This window comes from Triticum urartu, chromosome 5A (assembly GCF_056163025.1).
Source record: "Triticum urartu cultivar PI428250 chromosome 5A, HENAU_Tu73, whole genome shotgun sequence".
Taxonomy (NCBI): domain Eukaryota; kingdom Viridiplantae; phylum Streptophyta; class Magnoliopsida; order Poales; family Poaceae; genus Triticum; species Triticum urartu.
Genome location: NC_141877.1, coordinates 317,272,111 through 317,282,561, shown reverse-complemented (window position 1 = coordinate 317,282,561; position 10,451 = coordinate 317,272,111).

Genomic DNA, 10,451 nt, shown 5'->3' with positions numbered 1-10,451 from the left:
AAAACAATGGCAGCCCTAACAAGCCTCATGACCCGCTTTTGCGCGGGAGAAGACAGCTGGTTGGCCCGTAGCAGCACCAGCGACCCAAGCACATCCGAAGTCAGGGATGGCAATGGAAAACCACGACGCAACAAAAACAAGCATCAAAATAAAGAAGGTAGCCCAGATAATACGGCGGTAAACGCCGGATTCAGGGGCTCTCGACCAGGTCAGCGGAAAAAGCCTTTCAAAGCCAGCAGAGAAGGACCATCCGGCCTAAACAAGATTCTTGACAAGCTCTGTCAGATTCACGGCACCCCGACAAACCTGCAAATCACACCCACAGAGAATGTTGGGTCTTCAAGCAGGCCGGTAAGCTAAACGCCGAACACAAAGGGGAAGAGACACCAAGCGAAGACGAGGATGAACCTCGCCAGCAAAGCACCGGAGGACAGAAAAAGTTCCCACCAAAGGTTAAAATGGTAAACGTGATCCATGTGACGAAGGGGAGAAGCAAGCATGCACTCCGAGACACACGCGCCATAGAGCCCGTCACCCCTAGGTTCAACCCCTGGTTGGCCTGCCCAATCACTTTTGATTGTAGGGATCACGCGACAAGTATCCGGCACGAAGGACTGGCGGCCTTGGTATTAGACCCAATAATAAACGGGTACCATTTCACACGAGTCCTCGTGGATGGCGGCAGTGATCTAAATCTGATATATCAGGACACAGTCTGCAAAATGGGGATAGACCCGACACAAATAAGCCACAGTAATACTACCTTCAAGGGAGTAATACCAGGTCAAGAGGCCTGCTGTACGGGCTCTCTACTGCTAGAGGTTGTATTCGGTTCTCCTGATAACTTCCGAAGCGAAAGGTTAACTTTCCACGTCGCTCCATTCCGAAGTGGTTATCAAGCACTACTCGGAAGAACGGCTTTCGCTCGTTTTAATGCAATACCGCATTATGCTTTTCTCAAGCTTAAGATGCCCGGTCCACGTGGCATCATCACAGTTAGCGGAAATAACGGATGTTTTTACGTGCGGAAGAGGATGCGGCGGCTTTAACAACCGCGAACTAGACGGCCTCACCAACCAGGAAAAATGACAGGTCGTCAAGACCACAGACATGGTTAGACGAGTCCGGCGCTCCACCACATATACACGAGATTGGTTTGATGATCAAACCATCATAGACGACACCAGGGGCTTCCCGCGTGTAATCAGAGCCAGCCCGGCTCAACTTGACTTCTCTTGAATTTTGATAGTTCATTGATAATAACCAATTCTTTTTTTTGGCACAGCAACTTTCACCTAAGTTCTTTGCTTTTACAGATGACAATCGTGCTACACCCATCCAGGACACGGCATAACGAAGACACAGGCGCAGACATACAGCAGGGACCCGCCCAAAGGTTTCTTTTCCTGCGTAAAACTTTTTTACTGTCTCTTGTTGCTCACATCCTCCGGATACTCCACACAACCGAGAAGGATGCTGATGTTATTGGCATGTGGCCACGTTAGGATATTACACGTACCTGGGCACATGGGGTCTATTATTAAGGGCATTGTTTAGCCCGGTATATGTTATAAAGACCGAGCACCTTAGGGAGTGTTCGGCGTTGCGAGTTGGGCCCTATATGCATCAGCTCAGAATCATGTCTTTGGTAAAATGTTGGGTTTGCCCAGCTCCCACGTTTTGGTACCTTACATTCCGTTATATCGGCTAAGGTAGCACTGGAAGAACTACTGCGATTGTGCCCTGGTTCATCCGGATGAGCACCTCAGTAGAGAAAGCCGAAAACTGACTGTCATGATGTAGTGAGAGACTGGTCAACCACTCGATGACTCAGCGAAATCTTCAGGATTCCTCGGCATTAACGAAGGGCCGTTTCCCGGTCATGTACATACGCGCCTCGTATTTGGGCGAGCGCAGAAGTACCAGGGGCTATATAGTAGCCCCACCGTCAAACTCCTATGGCTAAGTGAAAGTGTTAATGCAATATAGTCTAATTGCCTCGTTCGTTGCGCTACCACCTCCTTAATGGACCAGGACGTTGGATCAAGTGTGGATTCGCGTTTTCTGTGAACACCCCCACATTATATGCGTGGGGGCGGAAGCCAACGACTGCAAACTTTCAGGTTATATACATATATACATAAATGGCCGCACAGGAGGCGTCATAGTTCTTTCGGGCAAAAGTATAAATACAGCCTTGATAACTCAATAAAACATTGTTTTTACAATGGAGGTACATGGCACTAGAACATAATATTCTTCGAGCACTGAGCCTCTATCGAACGAGCGCCTTCAAGAACTTCTTCAAAGTAGTGCTCGGCAGCCACTCGGCCTATGGCCGAACCCTGTGTCACAACAGTGGTGGCCTCCATCTCTGCCCAGTATGTCTTGACACAGGCAAAGGCCATCTGTGCACCCTCTATGCATGCCGATCTCTTCATAGCATCGATGCGCGTCACGGCACCAAGGAATTGTTGCACTAAACTAAAATAGCTATTCGGCCTTGGCCCTCCCGGCCACAGATGATCCACAACGGACCTCATGGCAAGTCCGGACAACCTATGGAGCTCGACCCACTCGGCCATTCGCTCATTCAACAGCAGCAGACGGACTGGAGCACGAAACTGTGACCAGAACAGATTTTCCACTTTGTGATCTTTCTGATCCTTGAAGTACTCGGCCGCATCAGCAGCACTTGCAGCCAAATCCACATAGGCGTCCGCAGAACTCCATAGTCAGTCAAGAGGAGCATACTTTGGATCTCCGAACTTCGTCCGCAGCAAGAAGGGCTTCCCAGACACGATATCTGCAGCTTGATGCAACTCCTCCTTCGTCGCTCTAATTTTGGAGCGGGCTTCCTTGGCAGCTACCAGGGCCTTCTCCAGGTCCGTTGCCTTCGCTCGACTTTCTTCTCCAGGTCAGCGGCATCTTTCAACCCTATAGCCATTTTGGCTATTCTTTCCATCTCTCGCAATGCGCGGCCTGTTCGGCCCTCAACTCTTCGGCCGCCTTCAGAGCGGCCGCAGTACTACTCCTTGCTTGTTCCTTGGCTCGGGCAAGCTCCGCCCGAAGGGTATCCACGGTAGCAGCTCCATCTGCAGTCACAACATATTAAAGATATTGGCATCATGCTCCGCTTATTATGTGACGATCACCAGAGAAATCACTTACCTTGTGCCTCGTCAAGCCGTTGGTTAACAAGCACGATATCAGCATCGGCCGCATCAAGTTGTCGCTTTAGCTCAGTAAACACATCAGTTCGGCTAGCCACTGAAACCTCAGCCACCTGCACATAAAGGCAGTTGGGTTATTACCTGGGAATATGATCCTCGACTTGTGCTACGTCTTGAGCTTGCGTTGGTTTTCCCCGAAGAGGAAGGGATGATGCAGCAGAGTAGCGTAAGTATTTCCCTCAGTTTTTGAGAACCAAGGTATCAATCCAGTAGGAGGCCACGCTCAAGTCCCTCGTACCTGCACAAAGCGATAGCTACTCGCAACCAACGCAATTAGGGGTTGTCAATCCCTTCACGGTCACTTACGAGAGTGAGATCTGATAAATATAATATTTTTGGTATTTTTGGTATAAAGATGCAAAAAGGCAAAGTAAAAAAGCAAAGCAAGATTAAAGTGATGGAGATTGATATGATGAGAATAGACCCGGAGGCCATAGGTTTCACTAGTGGCTTCTCTCAAGAGCATAAGTATTCTACGGTGGGTGAACAAATTACTGTTGAGCAATTGACAGAATTGAGCATAGTTATGAGAATATCTAGGCATGATCATGTATATAGGCATCACATCCGTGACAAGTAGACCAAAACGATTCTGCATCTACTACTATTACTCCACTCATCGACCGCTATCCAACATGCATCTAGAGTATTAAGTTAAAAATAGAGTAACGCCTTAAGCAAGATGACATGATGTAAAGAGATAAATTCATGCAATATGAAATAAACCCCATCTTGTTATCCTTGATGGCAACGATGCAATACATGCCTTGCTGCCCCTTCTGTCACTGGGAAAGGATACCGCAAGATCGAACCCAAAGCTAAGCACTTCTCCCATGGCAAGAACTACCAATCTAGTTGGCCAAACCAAATGGATAATACGAAGAGACTTGCAAAGATAACCAATCATACATAAAATAATTCAGAGAAGATTCAAATATTATTCATAGATAGACTTGATCATAAACCCACAATTCATCGATCTCAACAAACACACCGCAAAAAGAAGATTACATCGAATAGATCTCAACAAGAGAGGGGGAGAACTTTGTATTGAGATCCAAAAAGAGAGAAGAAGCCATCTAGCTACTAACTATGGACCCGAAGGTTTGAGGTAAACTACTCACACTTCATCGGAGAGGCGATGATGATGTAGAAGCCCTCCGTGATGACGGCCCTCTCCGGCGGAGCTCCGGAACAGGCCCCAAGATGGGATCTCGTGGATACAGAAAGTTGCGGCGGTGGAATTAGGTTTTTGGCTCCTGTTCTGTTCGTTTGGGGGTATGTAGGTGTTGGGGAACGTAGTGATTTCAAAAAATTTCCTACGCACACACAAGATCATGGTGATGCATAGCAACGAGAGGGGAGAGTGTGATCTACGTACCCTTGTAGATCGACAGCGGAAGCGTTAGCACAACGCGGTTGATGCAGTCGTACGTCTTCACGGCCCGACCGATCAAGCACCGAAACTACGGCACCTCTGAGTTCTAGCACACGTTCAGTTCGATGACGATCCCCGGACTCCGATCCAGAAAAGTGTCGGGGAAGAGTTCCGTCAGCACGACGGCGTGTTGACGATCTTGATGTACTACCGTCGCAGGGCTTCACACACGGCTAAGCACCGCTACAATATTATCGAGGATTATGGTGGAAGGGGGCACCACACACGGCTAAGAATATGATCACATGGATCAACTTGTGTCTAGGGGTGCCCCCTGCCCCCGTATATAAAGGAGCAGGGGGAGGTGCGGCCGGCCAGGAGGAGGGCGCGCCAGGAGGAGTCCTACTCCCACCGGGAGTAGGATTCCCCCCTTTTCCTAGTTGGAATAGGATTCGGGAGGGGGAAAGAGGAGAGAGAGAAGAAAGGGGGGGCGCCGCCCCCGTCTCCTTATCCTATTCGGACTAGGGGGGAGGGGCGCGTGGCCCAGCCCTGGCCACCTCTCCTCTCTTCCACTAAAGCCCACTAAGGCCCATATACCTCCCGGGGGGTTCCGGTAACCTCCCGGTACTCCGGTAAAATCCCGATTTCACTCGGAACACTTCCGATATCCAAATACAGGCTTCCAATATATCAATCTTTATGTCTCGACCATTTGGAGACTCCTCGTCATGTCCGTGATCACATCCGGGACTCCGAACAAACTTCGGTACATCAAAATGCATAAACTCATAATATAACTGTCATCAAAACCTTAAGCGTGCGGATCCTACGGGTTCGAGAACAATGTAGACATGACCAAGACACGTCTCCGATCAATAACCAATAGCGGAACCTGGATGCTCATATTGGCTCCCACATATTCTACGAAGATCTTTATCGGTCAGACCGCATAACAACATACGTTGTTCCCTTTGTCATCGGTATGTTACTTGCCCGAGATTCGATCGTCAGTATCTCAATACCTAGTTCAATCTCGTTACCGGCAAGTCTCTTTACTCGTTTCGTAATACATCATCTTGCAACTAACTCATTAGTTGTAATGCTTGCAAGGCCTATGTGATGTGCATTACCGAGAGGGCCCAGAGATACCTCTCCGACAATCGGAGTGACAAATCCTAATCTCGAAATACGCCAACCCAACATGTACCTTTGGAGACACCTGTAGAGCTCCTTTATAATCACCCAGTTACGTTGTGACGTTTGGTAGCACACAAAGTGTTCCTCCGGCAAACGGGAGTTGCATAATCTCATAGTTATAGGAACATGTATAAGTCATGAAGAAAGCAATAGCAACATACTAAACGATCGGGTGCTAAGCTAATGGAATGGGTCATGCCAATCATATCATTCTCCTAATGATGTGATCCCATTAATCAAATGACAACACATGTCTATGGTTAGGAAACATAACCATCTTCGATTAACGAGCTAGTCAAGTAGAGGCATACTAGTGACGTTTGGTTTGTCTATGTATTCACACAAGTATTATGTTTCCGGATAATACAATTCTAGCATGAATAATAAACATTTATCGTGATATAAGGAAATAAAATAATAACATTATTATTGCCTCTAGGGCATATTTCCTTCAGTCTCCCACTTGCACTAGAGTCAATAATCTAGATTACATAGTAATGATTCTAACACCCATGGAGCTTTGGTGCTGATCATGTTTTGCTCATGGAAGAGGCTTAGTCAACGGGTCTGCTATATTCAGATCCGTATGTATCTTGCAAATCTCTATGTCTCCCACCTGGACTAGATACCGGATGGAATTGAAGCGTCTCTTGATGTGCTTGGTTCTCTTGTGAAATCTGGATTCCTTTGCCAAGGAAATTGCACCAGTATTGTCACAAAAGATTTTCATTGGACCCGATGCACTAGGTATGACACCTAGGTCGGATATGAACTCCTTCATCCAGACTCCTTCGTTTGCTGCTTCCGAAGCAGCTATGTACTCCGCTTCACATGTAGATCCCACCACAACGCTTTGTTTAGAACTGCACCAACTGACAGCTCCACCATTTAATGTAAACACGTATCCGGTTTGCGATTTAGAATCGTCCGGATCAGTGTCAAAGCTTGCATCAACGTAACCATTTACGATGAGCTCTTTGTCACCTCCATATATGAGAAACATATCCTTAGTCCTTTTCAAGTATTTCAGGATGTTCTTGACCGCTGTCCAGTGATCCACTCCTGGATTACTTTGGTACCTCCCTGCTAGACTTATAGCAAGACACACATCAGGTCTGGTACACAGCATTGCATACATTATAGAGCCTATGGCTGAAGCATAGGGAACATCTTTCATTTTCTCTCTATCTTCTGCATTGGTCGGGGATTGAGTCTTACTCAATTTCACACCTTGTAACACAGGCAAGAATCCTTTCTTTGCTTGATCCATTTTGAACTTCTTCAAAACTTTGTCAAGGTATGTGCTTTGTGAAAGTCCAATTAAGCATCTTGATCTATCTCTATAGATCTTAATGCCTAATATGTAAGCAGCTTCACCGAGGTCTTTCATTGAAAAACTCTTATTCAAGTATCCTTTTATGCTATCTAGAAATTCTATATCATTTCCGATTAGTAATATGTCATCTACATATAATATCAGAAATGCTACAGAGCTCCCACTCACTTTCTTGTAAATACAGGCTTCTCCAAAAGTCTGTACAAAACCAAATGCTTTGATCACACTATCAAAGCGTTTATTGCAACTCCAAGAGGCTTGCACCAGTCCATAAATGGATCGCTGAAGCTTGCACACTTTGTTAGCTCCCTTTGGATCGACAAAACCTTCCGGCTACATCATATACAACTCTTCTTGCAGAAATCCATTCAGGAATGCAGTTTTGACATCCATTTGCCAAATTTCATAATCATAAAATGCGGCAATTGCTAACATGATTCGGACAGACTTAAGCATCGCTATGGGTGAGGTCTCATCGTAGTCAATCCCTTGAACTTGCCGAAAACCTTTTGCGACAAGTCGAGCTTTGTAGACAGTAATATTACCATCAGCGTCAGTCTTCTTCTTGAAGATCCATTTATTCTCAATTGCTTGCCGATCATTGGGCAAGTCAACCAAAGTCCATACTTTGTTCTCATACATGGATCCCATCTCAGATTTCATGGCTTCAAGCCATTTTGCGGAATCTGGGCTCACCATCGCTTCTTCATAGTTCGTAGGTTCATCATGATCTAGTAGCATGACTTCCAGAACAGGATTACCGTACCTCTCTGGCGCGGATCTTACTCTGGTTGATCTACGAGGTTCAGTAGTATCTTGTTCTGAAGCTTCATGATCATTATCATTAGCTTCCTCACTAATTGGTGTAGGTGTCACAGAAACTGGTTTCTGTGATGTACTACTTTCCAATAAGGGAGCAGGTACAGTTACCTCGTCAAGTTCTACTTTCCTCCCACTCATTTCTTTCGAGAGAAACTCCTTCTCTAGAAAGTTTCTGAATTTAGCAACAAAAGTCTTGCCTTCGGATCTGTGATAGAAGGTGTATCCAATAGTTTCCTTTGGATATCCTATGAAGACACATTTCTCCGATTTGGGTTCGAGCTTATCAGGTTGAAGTTTTTTCACATAAGCATCATAGCCCCAAACTTTCAGAAACGACAACTTTGGTTTCTTGCCAAACCACAGTTCATATGGCGTCGTCTCAACAGATTTTGATGGTGCCCTATTTAACGTGAATGCGGCCATCTCTAGAGCATATCCCCAAAACGATAGCGGTAAATCAGTAAGAGACATCATAGATCGCACCATATCTAGTAAAGTACGATTACGACGTTCGGACACACCATTACGCTGTGGTGTTCCGGGTGGCGTGAGTTGCGAAACTATTCCACATTGTTTTAAATGTACACCAAACTCGTAACTCAAATATTCTCCTCCACGATCAGATCGTAGGAATTTTCTTTTCTTGTTACGATGTTTTTCAACTTCACTCTGAAATTCTTTGAACTTTTCAAATGTTTCAGACTTATGTTTCATTAAGTAGATATACCCATATCTGCTTAAGTCATCTGTGAAGGTGAGAAAATAACGATATCCGCCACGAGCCTCAACATTCATCGGACCACATACATCTGTATGTATGATTTCCAATAAATCTGTTGCTCTCTCCATAGTACCGGAGAATGGTGTTTTTGTCATCTTACCCATAAGGCACGGTTCGCAAGTACCAAGTGATTCATAATCAAGTGGTTCCAAAAGCCCATCAGTATGGAGTTTCTTCATGCGCTTTATACCGATATGACCCAAACGGCAGTGCCACAAATAAGTTGCACTATCATTATCAACTCTGCATCTTTTGGTTTCAACACTATGAATATGTGTGTCACTACTATCGAGATTTAATAAGAATAGACCACTCTTTAAGGATGCATGACCATAAAAGATATTACTCATGTAAATAGAACAACCATTATTCTCTGATTTAAATGAATAACCGTCTCGCATCAAACAAGATACAGATATAATGTTCATGCTTAACGCTGGCACCAAATAACAATTATTTAGGTCTAATACTAATCCCGAAGGTAGATGTAGAGGTAGCGTGCCGACTGCGATCACATTGACTTTGGAACCATTTCCCACGCGCATCGTCACCTCGTCCTTAGCCAATCTTCGCTTAATCCGTAGTCCCTGTTTCGAGTTGCAAATATTAGCAACAGAACCAGTATCAAATACCCAGGTGCTACTACGAGCATTAGTAAGGTACACATCAATAACATGTATATCACATATACCTTTGTTCATCTTGCCATCCTTCTTATCCGCCAAATACTTGGGGCAGTTCCGCTTCCAGTGACCAGTCTGCTTGCAGTAGAAGCACTCAGTTTCAGGCTTAGGTCCAGGTTTGGGTTTCTTCTCTTGAGTAGCAACTTGCTTGCTGTTCTTTTTGAAGTTCCCCTTCTTCTTCCCTTTGCCCTTTTTCTTGAAACTAGTGGTCTTGTTGACCATTAACACTTGATGCTCCTTCTTGATTTCTACCTCCGCAGCTTTCAGCATTGCGAAGAGCTCGGGAATAGTCTTATTCATCCCTTGCATATTATAGTTCATCACGAAGCTTTTGTAGCTTGGTGGCAGTGATTGGAGAATTCTGTCAATGACGCAATCATCTGGAAGATTAACTCCCAATTGAATCAAGTGATTATTATACCCAGACATTTTGAGTATATGCTCACTGACAGAACTGTTCTCCTCCATCTTGCAGCTATAGAACTTATTGGAGACTTCATATCTCTCAATCCGGGCATTTTCTTGAAATATTAACTTCAACTCCTGGAACATCTCATATGCTCCATGATGTTCAAAACGTCGTTGAAGTCCCGATTCTAAGCCGTAAAGCATGGCACACTGAACTATCGAGTAGTCATCAGCTTTGCTCTGCCAGACGTTCATAACATCTGGTGTTGCTCCAGCAGCAGGCCTGGCACCTAGCGGTGCTTCCAGGACGTAATTCTTCTGTGCAGCAATGAGGATAATCCTCAAGTTACGGACCCAGTCCGTGTAATTGCTACCATCATCTTTCAACTTTGCTTTCTCAAGGAACGCATTAAAATTCAACGGAACAACAGCACTGGCCATCTATCTACAATCAAACATATACAAGCAAGATACTATCAGGTACTAAGTTTCATGATAAATTTAGGTTCAATTAATCATATTACTTAAAGAACTCCCACTTAGATAGACATCCCTCTAATCCTCTAAGTGATTACGTGATCCAAATCAACTAAACCATGTCCGATCATCACGT